Source organism: Meles meles, chromosome 5, assembly GCF_922984935.1.
Source record: "Meles meles chromosome 5, mMelMel3.1 paternal haplotype, whole genome shotgun sequence".
NCBI lineage: Eukaryota > Metazoa > Chordata > Mammalia > Carnivora > Mustelidae > Meles > Meles meles.
Window position 1 is genome coordinate 105188151 of NC_060070.1, and position 23522 is coordinate 105211672.

The 23522-nt window shown below is 41.1% G+C and overlaps 1 protein-coding gene across 4 annotated transcripts in view; it reads left to right on the top strand.

Annotated features, from left to right (window-relative positions):
- Nucleotides 1-23028: 23028 nt before the first annotated feature.
- PRIM2 (DNA primase subunit 2) overlaps nt 23029-23522 on the top strand; it is a 338917-nt gene continuing 338423 nt past the window's right edge. For 2 of the 4 annotated variants that reach the window (XM_046006194.1, XM_046006197.1), the window contains exon 1: nt 23056-23207. The gene's annotated coding sequence lies outside the window, so the exon portion shown is untranslated. Of the gene's footprint in view, nt 23208-23297; nt 23426-23522 lie in introns of those variants that run through there. The other 2 variants (XM_046006195.1, XM_046006196.1) reach the window with 2 other exon arrangements.

The window sequence follows — 23522 nt, forward strand, 5'->3', positions numbered from 1 at the left end:
CCCCATCAGTGGCCCTGCTTGTAAAGAACCATGGAGTTCATTTCCCAAAGATAAGAGGGGCCTGGGCAAGCTTTCTCTAAAGGAACAAAAGTCTGAAGATAAAGAGACTTGAATCCAAAAGTAAAAATTCTGTTTAGGACAATATTTCAGCTAATGGCCATTAAAAAAACCTGTGGGGAAATTTATTTTCCTTCAGTGTTCAGAGGTCAGATAAGAGCAACCAGCTGTACTTGACTGCAGTATTGCGAAGTGTAGCCTTAGAATTTGACTTTTGGCTGATGTGTTTGGGTTCTGTACGGCTCGAAAAGTTATTAATCAGACAGTATAAGTGCACATTGCTAAAAGTTAAAAATGTAGTCTGTGTTCTGATTTTGAATACTTTTTGTTTTTGATTACTCACGTAATACATGTACATGGTATTGGTGTGCCTACCTAAAATGATGTCACATCGAGGGTCGCTGGGGTGACTCAGTTGGTTAAATGTCCGACTGGTGATTTCAGCTTAGGTCAAGGTCTCAGGGTCATGAGATTGAACCCTCTGTTGAACCCTGCATCTGACACCACACTCAGCACGGAGTCTACTTGAGATTCCCTCCCTCTCCTGCCCTCTCCCACAGGTACGTGCATTTTCTCAAATAAGTAAATCTTAAAAAAAAAAAAAATGATGTCACAAAGAGTAAAAATAAGTCACTTCCTTTAACACTGCTCAACCATTCAGTCTCCCTTTCCATATGTGAACAGCACAAAACAAAGAATGAGTACAAATAAATTATAATTATTAAAACATTATAGGCTCAAAAGAGTTTATGCAATATGATCGTGTTTATATATATTTATATATAAGCGTATTTAAAAAAAAAGATTTATTTATTTATTTGACAGAGAGATCACAAGTAGGCAGAGAGGCAGGCAGAGGAGGAGGGGGACGCAGGCTCCCTGCTGAGCAGAGAGCCCGATGTGGGACATGATCCCAGGACCCTGAGATCATGACCTGAGCCGAAGGCAGAGGCTTTAACCCACTGAGCCACCCAGGTGCCCCTATATAAGCATATTTAAATGTATATAAACACACTTATAAATAAACTTTAAGCATTTATGTATAACCATTAAAAATACATGGAAGGAAATACAAAAAAACTGATAGTACTTATTTCTAAGTGGTAGAGTGTTAGAGTTTTTTTACTTTGTCATATTTTATACGGATTTTTATAATAAAGATATATTTCATAATTAGAAAAAAGAAATCCACATTTTTTGTTTTAAACAATTAGAATTCCAGTTTTACTTTACCCTTAAGTCATCCATTTAAGTGTTTTTTTTGTTGTTGTTGTTTTTTTGGTTTCTCCCACCAGCTGGTGAGAGGAAATGCTGCCAACATTTTTGGTGCCAATAATTATTTCCACATATCAAATGCAGCTATATTCTGAAATAAGATTATCTTTTATCAGTAAGAGTTGGATTTATAAAAATAACCATTCATATAGGAAATGTTTGATCCAGGGCCTGGAGGTTTAGCCAGCACCAAAACGCTATTTTGTTTTGGAGTGAATTAGTCTACATTAATTCCATTTAAAAAATCCTTAATTTCTCTTCTTGCAAAGGAAATGTTTGCCATGAGAAAAGACTATTTCTGGGTAATAGCATATTGTGATTTAATGAGTTCGAATCATAGTCTCTAGCTTTGTTCTAACGAACTGACTGATTTTAGGGAAATAAAAAGAGAGTGCAAGGAGGGGATAAAACGAAAGACAAAATTTCCAGGCAAGAACCGAAGAACTGCTTCAAATATCTTCTGAACAACAGGCAAGTCCCAGTTGCCCAGGTCCTGCTGTTTATCTCCATGTGAACAGGTCTGCAGCACCTTGACTCCTCATTTGCAGAACTGAGTGCATCCCTTCTTGCTGCATGTCTCCCATCGATTGCTTGGTTCCCCAACGTAAGAGCAGAACATCTTCCCCAACCCCAGATTGAAATAACCTAAGTCTGGGTGGGAAGAATGGAGGAACCAGCACAACATCTCCTGTAAGGACATACTCCTGCCAAAATTGTACAATGTGGATTCATCTTGAGGAACCATGGGCAGTCTACAAAACAACTGGCTAGCATTCTTCAGAAGTGTCAAGGACACAAAGGGCAAGGGAAGGCTCGGGAGCTGTCTCAAATAAAGGAGACTAAGGAAACATGGCAGCCAAATATACCCTGGTATCCTGGGTGACCAAGACGTCAATGGGATACTATCTTTGGGGTCAGTTAATGAAGCTTGATAGGTAATTTTTGGTGCTACTTTGTACGTTTTTATAAGTCTGAATTTTTCCAGAGTGAAAATTTAAAAAATGTAGGCATCATTAAAAAAATATCATTTTGCAGACTGGTACCCCATGCTAACAGAATGACAAGGCGGAAGAAGTGAGGAGATGTGTAAACTGGCTTAGGCATGCTGGCCATGCAGGGCTCGTAGGGGCTTGACCCTAGGAAGCAGAGCTAGAGGCAGATGTGAGAGGAGTTGAGTATCACCCGGGAGAGGAAAGTTTTAACTGGAAGAGTGGGCTCTTGTGTAAAGGAATGGATTCCCCTTCATTCTCTCCCCCCAAGTTCTGAGAAGCATTTGCTTTTTTTTTTTTTTTTAAATGGTAAAAATTGTGAGTTTTGTTCTGTTATTTTCATTTGTGTAAGATGATAGTCAAGCCTGGGATGCCTGGGCGGCTCAGTTGGTTAAGCGTCTGCCTTTGGCTCAGGTCATGGTTCTGGGGTCAAGTCCTGCATCAGGCTCCTTGCTCAGCAGGGAGCCTACTTCTCCCTCTGCCTGCTGCTCCCCCCTGCTTTGTTCTTTCTCTCTGTCAAATCAATCAAGCAATCAATCAATCTTAAAAAAAGAAAAAAAGTTAAGCCCAAAGTGATTTACTGCTGCAGAAGTTAAAAATAATGTACAGAAAATGTATTTTGAAATAAAACACAGGTGTAGTGAAAAACAAAAACCCAAAGCAAATCTGAATCATTTTGTTTCTGCATTCTCCTCCCTGCCTCCCCTGTCCTATTCTCCCATGTCCCTTTTGTCACCTGCCAGTTCTTTTTATTTTCTTAAGCTTTTATTTAAATTCCATTTGGTTTACGTACAGTGTAATACTAGTTTCGTAAAGAACTGAGTGATTCAACACTTACCTACAACACTTTATTCTCATCCAAATGCCCTCCTTAATTCCCATTACCAATTGCACCCAACCCCTACCCACCTCTCCTCTGGTAATCATCAGTTTGTTCCTATAGTTAAGAGTCTCTTGGTTTGCCTCTCCCCTCACCCCATGTTCATTTGTTTTGTTTCTTGAATTTCACACACGAGTGAAATCATATGGTGTTTGTCTTTCTCTGACTGACTTATTTTGCTTAGCATTATACTCTCTAGCTCTATCCATGTCATTGCAAATGGCAAGCTTTCATTCTTTTTGATGGCTGAGTAATATTCCATTGTATCTCTATACCATGTCTTCTTTATCCATTTAGCTGTTGATGGAATTTGGACTCTTACCATAGTTTGGCTATTGTTGATAATAATGCTGCTTATAACTATTAAGATGCATGTATCCCTTAACATTAGTATTTTTGTATTCTTTGGGCCAATACCTAGTAGTGTAGTCGTTGGGTTGTAGGATAGTTCTACTTTAACTTTTTGAGGAACCTCCATACTGTTTCCCACAGTGGTGCCCCAGTTTGCATTCCCACCAACAGTGCAAGAGAGTTCCCCTTTCTCTGCATCCTTGCCAGCACATGTTGTTTCTTGTGAAACACACACCTTCTAAGATAGAATCAAAATGAAATAGAACAAGGGCATCAACCCTTCTGTGGATTTGCTGGTCATTTTCAGGGCCTGCAGAATAAACTAAATCCCGACAGCTCGGAGGCCATCCCCTCCAGCAAGGTTCAACTTTAGACACATATGTCTGGCTTCGGTAAGATAACTGAACAGTAAATCAGGGAACATGGGAGAGAAGAGGTGGAAAACAGATTCTCAGCTCTCTTCTCTGTTCCCAAACCTACGAGGGGCCTGGTCCATCTTCAGCCTTCCCTATTGCTTCCCTTTAATTAACTGCAAAAGACTTAGGCTCAGGTCTTCACTGGACTCCAGAAGAAATGTACATCTGTCTATTTATTCATTGGTTCATTTAACAAGTTGGTTGGATGCCAAGTGTGGGTTGGACTGGAGGAGAAGATGGTATACAAGAAGCACAGAATTCTATCCCTTTGAACATTTTAGTCTAGCACAATGACTTCCAAGCACCAGTCCTAAAACCATTGATTGTGTGGGGCCAGCCTGCAGCAAAATGGGAAAAGTGAGGACCATGTGGTTTAGAAAGGTTAGTCAATACAGTGTTGGGAGGGATTGTTTTATATTATTTTATTTTTTAAAAGATTTTATTTATTTATTTGTCAGAGAGAGAAAGAGCATGCAAGCAGGGGGAGTGGCAGGCAGAACAGGCAGAGGGAGAAGCAAGCTCCCTGCTCAGCAGGGAGCTGGATGCAGGACTTGATCCTGGGCCCTGGGATCATGACCTGAGCTGAAGGCAGATACCCAACCAACTGAGCCACCCAGGCATCCCAGATTGTTTTATATTCTAAAAGTATGTTCTTCCAGCAACTTTCTTTCTTTGTTTTGGAAAGTCTTCCCAGATAACACATTTATTTGTTTGTTTGTTTGTTTTTAAAATTTATTGTACTTATTTATTTTTCAGTGTTTCAAGATTCATTTTTTATGCACCACACCCTGTGCTCCATGCAATATGTGCCCTCCTTAATACCCACCACCAGGCCCTCCCAAGCCCCTAACCCCCCAAACCCCTCCCCTCCAAAACCCACAGTTTATTTCTCAGAGTCCACAGTCTATCATGGATCGTCTCCCCACTCCGATTTCCCCCAACTCCCTTCTCTTCTCCTTCTCCTAATGTTCTCTGTGTTATTCCTTATGCTCCACAGGTAAATGAAACCATATGCTAATTGAGTCTCTCTGCTTGACTTATTTCACTCAGCATAATCTCTTCCAGTCCCATCCATGTTGATACAAAAGTTGGGTATTCATCCTTTCTGATGGAGGCATAATACTCCACTGTATTTATAGACCACATCTTCTTTATCCATTCGTCTGTTGAAAGGCATCTTGGCTCTTTCCACAGTTTGGTGACTGTGACCATCGCTGGTATGAACGTTGGGGTATCCTTGGGATAAATACCCAGTAGTGAAATTGCAGCATCATAGGGTAGCTCTATTTTTAATTTCTTTTTTTTTTTTTTTAAAGATTTTATTTATTTATTTGACAGAGAAAGATCACAAGTAGGCAGAGCAGCAGGCAGAGAGAGAGGGGAAAGCAGACTCCCTGCTGAGCAGAGAGCCTGATGCAGGGCTCGATCCCAGGACCCTGAGATCATGACCTGAGCCGAAGGCAGAAGCTCAACCCACTGAGCCAGGTGCCCCTCTATTTTTAATTTCTTAAGGAATATCCACACTGTTTTCCAAAGTGGCTGCACCAACTTACATTCTCACCAACAGTGAAAGAGGGTTCCCCTTTCTCCACATCCCCTCCAACACTTGTTGTTTACTGTCTTGTGCATTTTGGCCATTCTAACTGGTGTAAGGTGGTATCTCAATGTGGTTTTGATTTGAATCTCCCTGATGGCTAATGATGATGAACATTTTTTCATGTGTCTGTTAGCCATTTTTCATGTGTCTGTAGCCATGAACAATTGTTAGTATTTGTTCATGTCTTCTGCCCACTTTTTGACATGATTATCTGTTTTGTGTGTGTTGAGTTTGAGGAGTTCTTTATAGATCTTGGATATTAGCCCTTTGTAGTATCATTTGCAAATATCTTCTCCCATTCTGTGGGTTGCCTCTTTGTTTTGTAGTCCAGTGACTTTCAGTAAAATGCCCTTTTATTAAATTATGAAATGGAGTAAGACCGAATCCTGATGCAACTCTGGTTCTATTTTCCTTTGTCTTCTCCATGGTACCTATCCAGGACAGATACATCAGAAGACAATCCTATTTACTGGCTGGAAGTTCAAAACCTAAAGTAGAACTTTCAGTCCTGACCTTAGAGGTCACAAGATTCTTGCTTCCAAATTTGAAACATCAAATATGAAACGTGGCCTCACCTGGGACTTTTATCATGAGAACATACAATTTTTTAGGGGAAAAAAATCCTTTAAGCATGAGTATGTGCTAAATACTTAGTTTTTTTGAACAGAATTCCATTTGAATATATATAAAAGAGTATATATATATTTATTACACATTTTTAATTTCATATAAATACTTCTCATTATATATATATTTCATTCCAGGTTATTTAGTTTTTGAATCTTTAATTGCTTCATTAAGTATGTCCTTGAGTCATTAGCAAGCATTCTTGGCTTTGCAATTTTCTCTAGCTCTTTTCCACGTGTTTCATTGATTTCAAAGCAGCTGTTGAATTTTAAATAGTTCATTAAAAATTATGTGTCCAGCAGGGAGATGAAAATTGTTGCTTGGCTTATGCACAAATGACTAAGATAAATATTTAAAATGTCTTAGTGATGAAAGTATTATCTTTATTTCTCAAAAGATACAACTAAAACACATTTTTCTTAATATTTTAGAAATGCATTAGGGTTGGTGGATGTTCTAAATAACCTTGAGCTATTCGGAAGAGTGGTTTTTAATAACAATGTTATCTCCCACAAAATAAATACTCCAAAAGGGCTAGTACTTCTATCCTAAGCCAGTACATTCTGGAATTGACTCTGTCATAAAAATCCATTATTTCCAGTTCAAATAAAATAATCACTGAAATTAATAATTGATTTTTAAAAAGATTTTATTTATTTATTTGACAGACAGAGATCACAAGTAGGCAGAGAGGCAGGCAGAGAGAGAGGAGGAAGCAGGCTCCCTGCTGAACAGAGAGCCTGATGTGGGGCTAGATCCCAGGACCTGGGATCATCACCGGTGTCGAAGGCAGAGGCTCTAACCCACAGAGCCACCCAAGCACCCCCGCAAAGAGGTATTTAAGAGGAAGAAAATTATCAAGGATCCCAGAGTTGATGTAGATCATTTTGATGTCATTGTAATTGTAATTTTTTATGTGTGTAGCTTAGACACCCATGTAAAACCTAAGCACATTTACATATTAAACTCAAAATTGTAAGGCCAGTACAATTCCAATTGACAATATTTATTTGTTGGATGACGTTTTGCTGAAATTAAAAAGCACACATTGAGGTTAATAATGCAAACATTTTGTCACTGTTTTACTTGATATTTTTTATTTTGAGCATGGCGAATCACCAGCTGAATCATTGTCATTACCATAGTTGGTTATTTATTTCTTTATTTAAAAAAAAATGAGGGGCGCCTGGGTGGCTCAGTGGGTTAAAGCCTCTGCCTTCGGCTCAGGTCATGATCTCAGGGTCCTGGGATTGAGTCCCGCATTGGGCTCACTGCTCAGCGGGGAGCCTGCTTCCTCCTCTCTCTCTCTCTGCCTGCCTCTCTGCCTACTTGTGATCTCTCTCTGTCAGGTGAATAAATAAAATCTTAAAAAAACAAAAACAAAAGTGAATGTGGGGACACCTGGATGGCTCAGTTGGTCTGCCTTGTGCTCAGGTTGTGATCCCAGTGATCCTGGGATCAAGCCCCGCATCTGGCTCCCTGCTCAGTGAGGGGCCTGCTTCTTCGTCTTCTTCTGCAGCTCTTCCTGCTTGTGCTCTCTCCCTCTTTCTCTCTTTGTGTCAAATAAATAAAATCTTTAAAAAGTAATAGAAATAAAAATTTAAAAAGTATTCTGTTTTTAACCACTACAATTGGAGGAACAATCAAGTTAATTATTCCCTACAAAATGCAAGAGAGAAAAATTTGAAAATGCCATTCACTGAAAATCCTCATTGTATATTTACTTTTATATATACTGTTTGTACTCTGTTGCAAGTTTGTACATACAAAGGCAGAATCAGAGCAATATTTCTACTTACAGTATCAACTGAGAACTGGTGGGATGGGCTGAGCAGGTTCTTTGGAGTCACTAAATCTTTTTTTAATTGTAAGTCCTGTGAAAACACAACTGTCCTACCACAAATCTCTCTTCCAACTACTGTAAAATCTTTGTTTAGTGAACCAAAGAATCGTTTATCTTATTTGGCTCCAATGAATGCTTTTCATGTTTTAGTTCACCTCTATTGTGTTTCCAGTAGTACTTTATTTTCTACACTGTTTGTTTTCACAATATCAAGTCTTGACTATTAAATGTTTTAATAAATCTAAGGCTTATTCTTGAGAATGTCTTGCATATGAAAATTATGCAAATTGTGACTGAAAGATAGAAACTAGTTTTATTTGTATAACTGTTGAGAAAATCCAAGTTAAGAACAATGGTGGTGCAGGATGATGATTGGCATTTTGACTTTAGAAGCTGTTAATAATCTAAGAAGAGCTAGACATGTTTACCAATACACAGCAAGGCAGTCTGTGTCATTTCAGACAATCCTGTGACACCAGTGTGATTGTGTCATGTGCAGTGGTTGGCACCGAAGTCATCTAGCTCTCTTTGGAAATAACATATAGTCTTCCAGATGACCCAGGATATGCTCTTTATTAAACTTTTAAGATTATCATAGAGAATATAAAATGGAAATTATAGTTGAAAGAAGGAACCCCAGAGATTTAACTGATTTGAGAAATCCTGGTTTAGAGCATAGCATATAAGTAAAATTGCTTTGAAAACTTACGTGTCCAGAGATGCCATTATTATTAGGAAACAAATAGAGTTGGAAAAGTCTGGAATTAATTTTTTTTAAAGATTTTATTTATTTATTTGACAGAGAGAGAGAGAGAGAGATCACAAGTAGGCAGAGAGGCAGGCAGAGAGAGAGGGGGAAGCAAGCTCCCTGCTGAGCAGAGAGCCAGATGCGGGGCTTGATCCCAGGACCCTGAGATCATGACCTGAGCCAAAGGCAGAGGCTTAACCCACTAAGCCACCCAAGTGCCCCTGGAATTAATATTTTTTATAATATAAAAATGTTTGGACTAACCCTACATAGCAAACAGAAGATTCCCACAGTTAAGGTCATTACACAGAGTTTCCAGGAAAACACCTGCTCCTATCGCTCCACTGGAAAAAGCACAAAACACCCTAATTCCTTCAAAAATGTACTCTGAGGAAAACTGACTTGGTTCTAGGAGTTGCCTGTGTGGCTGGGCCTTTGTGGGGGTTAGGGGAGGAGGCAGCGGGTGTTGAATTGGGTGCAAAGAAGCCCCTGGGAAAGAGGCTGGATATGTGATTGCGAGCCCACTGCCTGGGGCCTCAGGGTGGAGAGGCCTGGACAGAGAGTAGCAGGTGTGAAGCCCATGTAGGGTAGAGTCCCAAGTATATAGTACATTGCATCTGGGCCACTGACCCTAAAACATTTAACCTCATAGGGAAAGATCATGTTCCTTCTAGATGGATGATGTTTTTAACCACATGGGACCTTGACTGACAGATTGTGTTTTATTGTTCAAAGAGAAGGACATGAGGATGATGTGATTCCATAGGTGCTAGGAAGGTCCCTTTCCCTCTAGCTACTTTGGATAACCCTGAACATTGATCCTCAAGTGGTCAAATGAGTCAAAGATTTATTTTTTTTACTTCTTTATTTCCGTTTTTCTGAAATGTTAAAGTCATTATCTAGCCGAGAACGTTAACTTTTAGACGGGATTACCGGTCAGTTAGTCAAGTTGGAACTAAATCTTGGCATCACAGCAGGATCATATTTACACCTACTTCAGTTTCCAAAACTCAGCCAACTGAGAGAAAATATTTTCATCAGGAATTTCAATGGGAAAGCCAAAATCGGGAGTGAAAACACATCTTCTGTGAAGGATTACGTCATCGAGCGTATAAGGGCCCATCTGGAATTAGGGATAAATACAGAAGAGTTCAGTTCAGTTCAGCAGACAGCTATGGGATAGCCGTCCATGCCAGGAACGGTGGCAGAGGCAGGAGTACAAAACCGAACAAGATAGTTGGCCTGGTCTCAAGGAGCTCATGGTTTTATAACTAGTCTCAGTAAAAGTTTAAATATTCAGAGTGGTTTGAATGCAAAGAAAAACCAGTTTTGCTGAGATTTTGTTAAATTCACGTGAACTCACCAGTTTACTTTAGCCGGTTATATGGACAGTGTATTGGAAAATGCTATCAATTATAGAGCATAAGGCTAAATTTATTTGAGGATAGTTTTTTGGTGACTTGGATTCTTATGTTCCCATTCTTCTAGTTAAATTCCTTTGAACACAAATAAGGTAATTCTAAGTGGATGGGTCTAGCATAGAGGATTCCAGTCCACTTAATTTAAGTAGGGAGGGGCGCCTGGGTGGCTCAGTGGGTTAAGCCTCTGCCTTCCACTGAGGTCATGATCTCAGGGTGGATCGAGCCTCGCTTTGGGCTCTCTGCTCGGCAGGGAGCCTGCTTCCCAAACCCCTGACCTGCCTTTCTGCCTACTTGTGATCTCTGTCTATCAAATAAATAAAATCTTTATAAAAAAAGTTAAGGAAAGAACAATAGAGACATTCTACTAAGTTGTTAGGTACCAGATTGGGTTGTGTGCTTACCTAAAAGATGTATTTCTCCCTATTTTTTTTTTTTTTTTAAGATTTATTTATCTCAAGAGAGAGAAAGAACACATGAGGGGGCCAGGCAGAGGGAGAGGGAGAGACAGAATGTCAAGTGGACTCTGCTGAGCACGGAGCCCAAGGCAGGACTCAATCTGACCACCCTGAGATCATGACCTGAGCCAAAACCAGGAGTTGGATGCCTAACTGACTAAGCCACCCAGGTGTCCAGAAATGGGTATTTCTTATAGTCTTCGGGTACCCTGAGCTGGCATAAATAATTAACACTGTAGGGGCGCCTGGGTGGCTCAGTGGGTTAGGCCGCTGCCTTCGGCTCGGGTCATGATCTCAGGGTCCTGGGATCGAGTCCCGCATCGGGCTCTCTGCTCAGTGGAGAGCCTGCTTCCCTTCCTCTCTCTCTGCCTGCCTCTCTTGTGATTTCTCTCTGTCAAATTAAAAAAAAAAAAAATTAACACTGTAATAAAATAAATTCTGCCAAAAATTAATCTGACACAGAGCAATGACGTGCCTAAAGTTACGGTGCATAGGATTACCTATAAATGATAAGTAGAGCTCATAAATGCTAGTTTCCAAAATTATTTCCATATGGCTAAACCAGGTCAAATTTTTTTTTCTGTTATTATTAGTCTTCTATATTTATAAATAGCACCAGGAGAGAACAGTTTCACTGGATTTTTTCATGAAATTCATTTTGCACCCATTCACCTCTCTACACACTCACCATATGGATAAACTCAAAGCAGAGGTATTGGATTAAATCCCACATTGTTTCTATCCCTCCCATGTCTCCGTCTTCAGCCCCAGACCCAGATTCAGGATGTTGTGCTGAACTCCTACTATGCTACCCCAGAGAGAGGGCCAGATTAGTACATTCAACCTCGAGATATCTGGGTGCTGAAAAGCCCCAGGCAAGACAAACTTCAGGGGAGGCTCAGGCAACCCCTGCTACCAGCTTATTACAGCAAGGAGTAGATGACGCTGGCAAGTGAGGGTGAGAACTTAGGCGGTGGTGGCTCTCAGTTAAAAGTACCTGAAGGGCGCCTGGGTGGCTCAGTGGGTTGGGCCGCTGCCTTCGGCTCAGGTCATGATCTCAGAGTCCTGGGATCGAGTCCCATATCGGGATCTCTGCTCAGCAGGGAGCCTGCTTCCCTCTCTCTCTCCCTCTGCCTACTTGTGATCTCTCTCTCGCTGTCAAATAAATAAATAAAATCTTTAAAAAAAAAAAAAAAAAAAAAAAAAAAAAAAGTACCTGGACCGGGGGCACCTGGGTGGCTCAGTGGGTTAAGCCTCTGCCTTCAGCTCAGGTCATGATCTCAGGGTCCTGGGATCGAGCCCCACATCGGGCTCTCTGCTCAGCGGGGAGCCTGCTTCCTCCTCTCTCTCTCTGCCTACCTCTCTGCTTACTCGTGATCTCTGTCAAATAAATAAATCTTAAAAAAAAGTACCTGGACCTTGGCACCTGCGTGGTCCAGAGATGAGGAAAACAAGAGGACCTGTGTTGTCAGAGTGAGCTTCCGGTCCCAGGCCTATGGATGGAGGTGGCAGGGACCTCCCACCGAGCCTTCATCAGTCCATGCTTGGAAATCTCCGTCCATGTGACAATGCCAGATCTGTCTTGGGTCCAAGAGGGAGAGAGAAGAGAAGGCCTAAGAGTCTTAGAAGGATAGGAAGTGAGGATGAGGTGCTGGGCGAAGTGGGGGAAGAAATAGAAGTAAAACAATTGCAAACATTTCCCAGTGGGACACTATGTGTGGGAAGATTTTTACTTTCCATATTTCTTGGGCTGTCTCCCTGCTGTGTTTATTCCTTTCCTTTTAAAATTGCCCCTATACATGTATGTATTGCTTAAAGTAGAAGACTAAAGGAACATACATGTACCCTTGATAGCATAAGCACTCAAATAGGACCAGAACCTTCAAAGCCCCGTGTACCCAAACAGTGCGTCCTCCTCTTTCCCACACTTAGTTAACCACTGTCTTTTTCTTTTTAAGATTTATTAGGGAGAGTGCATGAGCAATTGGGGGGTGGGAGGTGCAGAAGAAGAGGGAGAAAATGTCAAGCAGACTCCCCACTGGGTGTGTGCCAGACACAGGGCTTGATCTCATGACCCTGAGATCATGACCTGAGCTGAAATCAAGAGTTGGATGCCTAACTGACTGAGCCACCCAGGCGCCCCACTTAACCACTATCTTGAATTTGATATGGATCACTCTCTAGCTTGCTTTTTTTTTTAAGTTTTGTGTTTATTTAAGTAATCTCTAAAAAAAAAAAAAGAAAGAAAAGTAATGTCTATACCCAATGTGGGGCTCCTACTTAGGACCCTGTGATCAAGAGTCTCGAGCTCTGGGGCGCCTGGGTGGCTCAGTGGTTTAAGCCGCTGCCTTCGGCTCAGGTCATGATCTCGGGGTCCTGGGATCGAGTCCCACATCAGGCTCTCTGCTCAGCAGGGAGCCTGCTTCCCTCTCACTCTCTCTGCCTGCCTCTCTGCCTGCCTCTCTGCCTACTTGTGATCTCTGTCTGTCAAGTAAATAAATAAAATCTTTAAAAAAAAAAAGAGTCTCGAGCTCTTCTGACTGAGGCAGATGCCACACTGTTTTGCTTTATTGATAATTTTCCACCTTCAGTATATATCTCTGAACAATGTATTATTTCTTTTTTTTTTTTTAGCTTTTATATAAAGGCTGAATTATATTCAATGAGAGACAGATGGCATACTCAAAAGAGACGGATTGAAAGACAGAATTGGGGTGCCTGGGTGGCTCAGTGGGTTAAAGCCTCTGCCTTCGGTTCAGGTCACAATCCCAGGTCCTGGCATCAAGCCCCACATCGGGCTCTCTGCTCGGTGGGGAGCCTGCTCCCCCCCCCCCGCCTGCCTCTGCCTAGTTGTGATATCTCTCTGTCAAATAAATAAAATCTTAAAAAAATAAAAAGGCCGAATTGGCAGAGACTATTTACAAAGGTATGGGAGTAGGGAACCATAAGGGATAGATAGTGCAACCAAATGGGACTTAATTGAAGTTGGTATGTTACTGTGTGGGAACCTGAAAAGTAGAGGGAGGGGAGCTGCCCCAGATCCAGGGTGAGAGAGTCCTTTAAAGTTGGTCGCCTTGGGCGCCTGGGTGGCTCAGTGGGTTAGGCCGCTGCCTTCGGCTCGGGTCATGATCTCAGGGTCCTGGGATCGAGTCCCGCATCGGGCTCTCTGCTGAGCAGAGCCTGCTTCCTCCTCTCTCTCTGCCTGCCTCTCTGCCTACTTGTGATTTCTCTCTGTCAAATAAATAAATAAAATCTTTAAAAAAAAAAAAAGTTGGTTGCCTTGAAAGAGCAAGGACAGGTTGAAGACACAGCTTTGCAGGGAGGCAGCGAGTGGAATAAATACTTTGATCTCATGTTCTTCCCTCCTTCCCATCTCCTTTTGGCATTCTCTAATTGACTTTAGAAGTTCCGGGAGCAGGGGCACTTGGCTGGCTTCGTTGGTAGAGCATGTGACTCTTGATCTCAAGGTTGTGAGTTTGAGCCCTGTGTTGGGTACAGAGATTACTTAAAATATTTTTTAAAAAAGTTCTGGAAGCAGAAGGCAGAAGGGACAGGTAGACATATGGTCCATGATAGTCAGGAGCAGAGAGCATGGGGGGGGGTGGTAATGTAAGGTGAGGGGTGGAATGGAAGAGATCTAGTACATAGATGACTTTTTCTTCAACATTACATATCTGAGATTCATGTTTACTTGTAGTTCATTCATTTTATCCTAGTGTTAATATTTCTTTATTATTTTATTTAAAAAATTTTATTATTTTTTGAGAGAGAGCAAGGTGGCGGCAGGAGGGGAAAGGGAGGAGGATGAGAGAATCTCGAGCAGACTCTGTGCTGAGTGCTAAGCCTGACATGGGGCTTGATCTCACAACCCTAGATCATGACCTGAGCCAAAACCAAGATCTGCCAGTTAACCTACTGACCCACCCAGGTTCCCATCTTTATTTTTTAAATTTTAATTCCAATGTAGTTAACATACAGTGTTATATTAGTGTCAAGTGTACAATGTAGTGACTCAACAGTTCCATATGTCCTTGGTGCTCATCATGGTAAATGTTCTCTTAGTTCCCCTCACCTATTTTACCTGTCCCCCTACCTACCTCCTCTCTGGTCACCATCTGTTCTCTATGGTTAAGAGTCGGCTTTTTGGGGGCGCCTGGGTGGCTCAGTGGGTTAAGCCGCTGCCTTCGGCTCAGGTCATGATCCCGGCGTCCTGGGATCGAGCCCCGCGTCGGGCTCTCTGCTTGGCGGGGAGCCTGCTTCCTCTTCTCTCTCTCTCTGCCTGCCTCTCTATCTACTTGTGATCTCTCTCTGTCAAATAAATAAATAAAATCTTTAAAAAAAAAAAAGAGTCGGCTTTTTGTTTTGTCCTCTTTGCCCACTTTGTTTATTTGTTTTGTTTCTTAAATTCCACATATGAGTGAAATCACATGGTATTTGCCTTTCTCTGATTTCACATAACATAATATACTCTAGGTACATCCATGTTGTTGCAAATGTGTAGTTCATTCATTTTCACTCTTTTTTTAAAAATTCCACTGTGTGAATTGACTACAATTTATTTACCCATTTTCCTGATGATGGGTAGTTTTCAGTGTTTCAGTATCTTTTTTTTTTTTTTAAGATTTTATATATTTATTTGACAGAGATCACAAGTAGACAGAGAGGCAGGCAGAGAGAGAGAGAGAGAGTGTGTTTCAGTATCTTAATGTTGTTAGAACATTCTTGTTAATGGTTTTTGACATCTTTGCATGAAAATCTCTCTAGGGAATATACATAGAGTAGAATTATTGTACTGAGACAAAGGGTTAAATTAACCAGATGATGTCAAATTGTTTGCAAAAGTAGTTGCACCAATTAATACTCCTACCTACAGTGTATGAGTTCCTTGTCAACACTTGATATTTCAGATTAAAAATTTTTTTTCCCATCTAGTGTGTGTAGACTATTATTTCACTGTGGTTTTAATTTGTATTTCCCCAGTTGCTAATGTGGTTGCACATATTTTTGTGTGTTTATTGGTCATTTATGTTTCCTCTGTTGTGAAATACCTGCTCAGGGTTCTTTCCTCTCTCTTTTCTATGTGGTTTTTTTTAAAAATCTTTTTTCTATTGATTCTATTCTGACACTAATCCTAGATTAATTATATTTGATAAGTTTCTTTTCCCAATTTGATGGTGATTTTAAAAATGTATTTTCATGTGTTTTTAACAAGTGCTTAATTTTTTTAAAAAAAGATTTTATTTATTTGACAGACAGAGATCACAAGTAGGCAGAGAGGCAGGCAGAGAGAGGAGGAAGCAGGCTCCCTGCTGAGCAAAGAGCCTGATGTGGGGCTTGATACCAGGACCCTGAGATCATGACCTGAGCCGAAGGCAGAGGCTTTAACCCACTGAGCCACCCAGATGCCCCTTAAGTTCTTAACTTTAATGTGGTTGAAATGATCAATCTTCCCATTTTACGCGTGTGCTTTTTTTTTTAAGGTTTATTTATTTATTTATTTATTTATTTGACAGACAGAGATCACAAGTAGGCAGAGAGGCAGGCAGAGAAAGAGAGGGGAAGGCTCCCTGCTGAGCAGAGAGCCGGATGCGGGGCTCCATTCCAGGAACCTGAGACCATGACCTGAGCTGAAGGCAGAGGCTTAACCCACTGAGCCACCCAGGCACCCCTAGGCATGTGCTTTTTTAAAAAAAAATTGTGTTAAATAGACATAATGTAAAGCTTACCATTTTAACCATTTTTTTTAGTGTAGAGTTGAGTGTAATTAAGTATATTCACATTGTTGTACAACCATCACCACCATTCATCTCCAGAGTGGTATGCCGTGCTGTGAAAAAGCTGCGCTTTTTTGTAATGTCTGGTTTAAGAAAGTCTTTGCTAGGGGTGCCTGGGTGGCTCAGTGGGTTAAAGCCTCTGCCTTTGGCTCAGGTCATGATCTCTGGGCTTGGCTGGGAGCCTGCTTTCCTCTCTCTCTCTGCCTGCCTCTCGGCCTACTTGTGATCTCTGTCTGTCAAATAAATAAATAAAATCTTTAAAAAAAGAAAGTCTTTGCTATATTAAGACCTTCTTTATATTTGCTCTAAATTCTTAAAATTTTGCCTTCCACATGTAAGTCACTGAACCATCTATTAGTGGGTTTTGTTTATAGTGGGAGGTAGGAAACACATTTTCTCCCATATAGATAGCTAGTTGTCCCAGCACCATTTAGAGCTGTTCATTTTCTCTGCATCAGGCTATACAGTAGATGTTTGTATACCAAGTTTCTTCATAGGTGTGGGTCCATTTCCGCTTCTCTTCTCTGTTTCTTTGGTTGATCTGTCTATTCCTGGCCCAATTCACATTGTTTTAAATACAAGGGAACTATGATATGCCTTACCATCTTTCTGAAATTCTATTCTCCTAAAGATGCATGTAACTAAATCCCTAATTTTCTTCTGGTCTCTGCTTCATGGTCATGTCCATAGCCAGTCTTTCCTGGATGCCCTTTTTAAAATTCCAGAGCCTCCTCTGAAAATTTTATACCCTCTTACTGTGCTTCTTTCTTTCTGCTTAGCAAGTATATACATCATTATTAAATGTATAAATGTATTAAATCATGATGTATACTTCTCTTGTTTGTTGTCTCTCTTTCCCACTAGAATAAAAGGATTATGAGGGCAGGGATTTTGGCTGTTTCATCTTTTTTGTGTCCCTAACACAGAAGACATTGCCTGGCACTCAATAGGTACTGAATTAGTATTTCTAAAACAAATAATATAAGGTGGGAAACAGTCAACAAAACCAAAAGACAACTGACAGAATGGGAGAAGATATTTGCAAATGACATATCAGATAAAGGGCTAGTATCCAAAATCTATAAAGAACTTATCAAACTCAACACCCAAAGAAAAATAATCCAATCAAGAAATGGGCAGAAGACATGAATAGACATTTCTGCAAAGAAGACATCCAGATGGCCAACATGAAGAAGTGCTCTCCATTACTCAGCATCAGGGAAATACAAATCAAAACCACAATGAGATACCACCTCACGCCAATCAGAATGGCTGAAATTAACAAGTCAGGAAATGACAGATGTTGGCAAGTTTGCAGAGAAAGGGGAACCTTCCTACACTGTTGGTGGGAATGCAAGCTGGTGCAGCCACTCTGGAAAATAGCATGGAGGTTCCTCAAAAAGTTGAAAATAGAGCTAGCCTTCGACCCAGCAATCACACTACTGGGTATTTACCCTAAGGATACGGATGTAATGATGCGAAGGGGCATGTGCGCCTGAATGTTCATAGCAGCAATGTCCACAATAGACAAACTATGGAAAGAACCTAGATGTCCATCAACAGATGAATGGATAAAGAAGAGGTGGTATATATATATAATGGAATACTATGCAGCCATCAAAAGAAATGAAATCTTGCCATTTGCAAGGATGTGGATGGAACTAGAGGGTATTATGCTGAGCGAAGTAAGTCAATCAGAGAAAGACAATTATCATATGATCTCCCTGATAGGAGGAATTTGAGAGGCAAAGTAGGGGACTTGGGGGGTAAGGAAGGAAAAAATGAAGCAAGATGGTATTGGGAGGGAGACAAACCACAAGAGACTCTTAATCTCACAAGACAAACTGAGGGTTGCCGGGGGGAGGGGGGTTGGGTTATGGACATTTGGGAGGGTATGTGCTATGGTGAGTGCTGTGACGTGTGTAAGCTTGACGATTCACCGACCTGTACCGCTGGGGCAAATAATACATTATATTAATTAAAAAATAAAAATAGAAGGGGATTAAGGAAAACAAAACAAAACCCCCAAATCATATAAGGTTGATATGTGAAAGGGTCAGCTTCCCCTCCTGTACTTCCCCTTACAAATATGCTTTTTCTCTAATTCTCTCGCTCCTTGATGCTAGATAAATAAAAGCAATCGGAAGGGAGAAAGAACAAAGTGCTCCTTTAGGTTTTTTTCCTTGCCATGTCCCAGAGGTGGTCAGTAAAATGAAAGGGTGGAGGGATCGGTGTTGGCTAACTGTGTGGTATTTTCTGGGTTGGCTCTCCTGCTGGAAATCCCTCCTGTCTTTGCTTTCCAAGGCAAGCAGAGCTGGCTGGACCTAGAGTTTATAGAGTCCTCACTGTGTAAGGAAGTGTACCACACCTTTGATTTTTAGGGAAGCACACCCTGCACAGGAGAAGAACAAACACTCACTTTGTCTTAGCAAGCACGGCAACTAAAATTTTAGTTGTAAAGGTGACACACTACAGGACAGAACTCTTGGAGCTGTGGAGTCATCTACGAGTGAATGCCCTATGAGGCAGTCTGCCTGTAGCTGGGTAATGTCCAGAAAGGCACCCAAGTGAGCAGTGATGATTCATGGAAATTTCGTCAGAGATGGTACTCTGTGCTCATTATAGGCTAAACTGGGGAGCCAAGTCATTCTGGAAGGAATGCGTATGGAGTTTTCAGAGGAGGACTTGAAGTTTTATATGTTGGATTCAAACCTTTGATTCAAACCATCTGTTGTATGGCAGGCTGAACCCATCAGTTTTTTTTAAAAAATATACCTTTCATATTTTACATTAATTCAGTATAGTAAATATTTGTTGGCAGCCCCTGGAGTGCCATACACTGGGATTACAAAGATGAATGACCTACTGGTCCCTGTTTTTGAGATGTTTATGGTCTAATGGAAATAAAAGTTGTGTGTTTATATGTGTTTTTCCTCCCCCGGATTGTTAGGTTGAGGTCTATAATTTATATGCATCTTGGTTGCCATGGCTGAGCATTGTGTTAATCCATTTCTTTTTTTTTTTTTTAAAGATTTTATTTATTTATTTGACAGGCAGAGATCACAAGTAGGCAGAGAGGCAGACAGAAAGAGAGGTGGAAGCAGGCTCCCTGCTGAGCAGAGAGCCCGATGCGGGGCTCGATCCCAGGACCCTGGGACCATGACCCGAGCCGAAGGCAGAGGCCCCAACCCACTGAGCCACCCAGGCGCCCCAATCCATTTCTTTATGATGAAATAAATATACAAAAGAGCTTGCGTGACTTAGCAAATATGGTTACTGAAATGTATAACGTTGTGCATTATTGGCACTGTGATGTGTAGATGTACATTACAGTTGCCTCTGAATACAGAAAACACTCTTCATGGTGAGGTGATGACCAAGGGAGGGTATTCTGAGGAGTGTGCTCATCAAATCATTCAGTGGTTCATGTACTCAGAAGATTAAGAACCTCTGTAGTATAGGGCTATGACTAGAAGAAGAATTACGCTATATAGAATTACAAGGAACATGGTGGTTTAAGTGAGGAGCAGCCCAGGTGGCGTAAGCAAAAGCTCTAGAGGATGGAGGAAGGCAGCAGCTGAGTACTTGAATGATAGGTAGAATTCTTACAGGAGGGTTGGTTAGGGTTTTTGAAGTGGAGGCATCACCACAAAGAGAGATACAAGACAGGGAAGTGCAAGGCCTTTTGGGAAAGAGTTGGTATTTCAGAGCATAGGCTGAAGGGCAGTGGTAGGCAGTAAAGTCATTAAATCTTGGGACCACGCTGTGGAAAGCCTTCAGATGTTTTTTAATGATTAAAACAGAACTTTAAAAATACCATAAAATGCCCCTATAGTCTGCCTCACTGCCAGTGGCTTAGTTGCCACTAACATAAAGCAATTTTATGTTGTAGTAGACTAATTTTTTTTAATAGTCCAAAGAATTACTTAGAAGATATCGACTATTGTAGAAAAATGGGTATTGACACTTAAAGGTGGGCAAATTTAAGACTGGACTGAGGACAAAGCTAAAAAAAAGTTAAATAAAAACCAGGTATAGCTCAGAGTGGCTGCCTTGCACTTCAAATTTTTTTAAATATTTTATTTATTTATTTGACAGAGATCACAAGTAGATAGAGAGGCAGGCAGAGAGAGAGAGAGAGAGAGAGAGAGAGAGAGAAGCAGGCTCCCTGCTGAGCAGAGAGCCCAACGCGGGACTCGATCCCAGGACCCTGAGACCATGACCTGATCCAAAGGCCGTGGCTTAACCCACTGAGCCACCCAGGCGCCTTTGCACTTCAAATTTTGATTGCAAAGGCTACAATCTTCCCAGATTGTAGGAGTAGGGGAGTTTGGGGATAGGTGCTCAAGTGAAGGGAGAAAGAGTTGCAGAGGGCAGCCTCCTTGTGGAAGTCAGAAGCATTGCAGAAAAATGTATTGGCATGTCAAAATCATCTTTCTTTCATTCTTTCTCATCAAACATGAAGTTTTATTGCTTAAAACAAAATGTTCACAGTGTTTGTCCCTGAGTGACAGTACAAGCAGATACCAGCATCATAAGTGGATTTTCCATTTGACATTTTCCAAATTTTCTAAAATTTTATTTACTAGGAAAGGTAATTTAAAAATGACTGTTGTCAATTAGGTAATGTTTTTACAAAATTGGGCTCATATGGCATATGTGGTTTTATGTATTCTGCTGTTGATAGTATCCTGAGCATTTTTCCAAGTCAATATTCTTCAAAAACATGTATTTTGAATGGCTGTAATGTCTCATGGTATGACTATACTACCATTTATTTATTCTTTTTTCTGGGTTTTCACTCTAGATGTGGTGTAATAAAGTTCTTTGAACACAAATTTTTGTGTCCATTTCTGAACAGATTCATATATGTGACTTTTTTTGTCAAACTGTATGAATTCTCTTAGGGCTCACAACACACACTATTATATTGTACTCCGGACTTGTAGCACCACAATTAATTCCTATATGAGCTCATCGTACTGGACTTTGCCCAGCACTGAGTATGTTCATTGTAAAATCTTTGCCAGTTTGTAGGGGAAAATTTCTTTGCTGCCAGTGATAATTTTTTTTTTCACATTTTATCATTGGTTATTTATTGCTGTTCTTTTACCATTTTCCAATTTGTGTCAGTATTTTTTCTAATTAACTTACAAAGCTCTTTACATTTTGATAGTTATGGTAAACCTTTCCCCTCGTGTGATGACTGCAAAAAATTTCGTCATTTTCTTTAGATGCCCAGTTTTACATTTTTATAGTCAAATCCTTAGATTTCTTTGCAGTTTATTTGCATTTGTTCCCTATCCTGAGATCAGATAAATATTCATGTAAATGTTATCATCTGTGCTCCAGGTTTTTTCAGGCAGTTCTCATGCTTTCAGATGCCTTCTTTATACCAGGTTATGTTAATTATGTTGCTTGATATAAAGAGGAAAGAAAGTGAAGCGCTGCTGTCATAACGTGTCATTAGTATTGTATGCTGGTTAACACTGTGGTGCTTGGAGACAGTCTCTCTCACTTTGAACCTGGCTCTGTCGCTTGGGTGATCTTTGAAGTAACTTCTTTCCCTGTTCTACGGTTTCCTGATCTGTAAAATGGGTTAATAATATAACCTATCTCATAAAGTTATGAAAATAAAATGACTTGATAGGGAAATAAGTGATTTCCCTTATCAGGAACACGTCCTGATACAAAGTTAGTGTTAGCCGGTTTGATCCATGTGGGTAAATGCTTTGGTGTTTGGTATTGTTTCGATATATTTTGCATTTCTAAAAATTTGAACATTTCATTTCCAATTGCTGATTACCTTTACTAGAGCTTTCCCCAGCCACTTTAGTAAGGCACGCCTCCTAGAGGCCACAGATGAAGCTTGTTTCCCGCTCTTAAAAACCCTACAGCTCTGTCGAGTGGGAGTGGCTCTGATTCACCCCTTCTGATGGGCTCGTTCTTGCTCCCCCTGAGCCTAATTTCTTCTAACTTCTGTAGGCCCCGGAGCGATTTCTGCGTGTGTGCATTCATGCATTCTAGTTCCAGTTATTTTGCGGGGCATGGGCGGGGGAGAACTGAAGGTAGAGTCTGTCTTTATGGGGCTTGCCGTCCCTTATGAAAAAAACAAGATGTACTGTGCATAGGTGGACAAACTACCATTCATTTTTTAGCTTCTATTTTCTCATCTGTAAAATGGGGGTAATACAACCTATCTTATAGGGTCGGTGTAAGATTAAACAAGAAAAAACAGAGCCTCCATTAGTAAGCCGGGTGCGAAACGAGCTCCTCAAATGCCCATTTCTCCTCCATTCCTCCGCTAGCTTCAGAGGAATCGGTCTAGCCCTCTGGGTTAAAGCTCCATACTCTTCGGAGCGTGGACATTTCTGCCGCTAGCCTTTCAGAATCCCAGTTTCAATCATAAAAAGCTACCGACGGCACACACAGGAGGTGCAGTTTATAATTTGGAAACACAAAAGCGTATTTAAAAAATTTTAAGCCGCAAAACCGATTAAACCCGCTCAAGAACTCAGCAGCGCCTCACGGAGCATACGCAGAGCGCGCCCTGGGCGGGCGGGACGTTCGGGGGGCGGGCTCTGAGGTCTCGTTACTTCCGTTTCCGATCCCATATGAACTCTCCCGCCATCTGAGGAAAGTGCCGGTCGGGTGTTTGTGCTTTTCATATCTTGTGTGGTTGCAGGTAAGAGGATCTCCTGCGGCTTTGGGACGGACAGTAGTCTTGGTGTGGAGCTTGCCAGTGGGGAAAGAAAGGAGAGCACTTTACCAGCGGTGAGAGCGGAAGGATGACGTGGTGGGGTGGGGGTATTAGGTATTGATTGGTTGGGGCTGAGATGAAGGTGCCCGCGAGTTGAGAGAAGCTTCGCCGAAGGGCTCCGGTAGGATCGAGGGGACTAATTTTTATAAGGAGCTTGTAGATGCTTCTCACAGAGTTCGGAAAGATTGAATTGGAAAGACGTGTTCTGTTTCCCAGGGTCATGAGTTGGGAAGTGAGTAACTGGACCCGGTCCATTAAGTCTCTTCTCTGGAAACCTACCGCGCTTTCCTCCGAATTCACGATTGCAGCCCGTGTAACATCTCATCTTT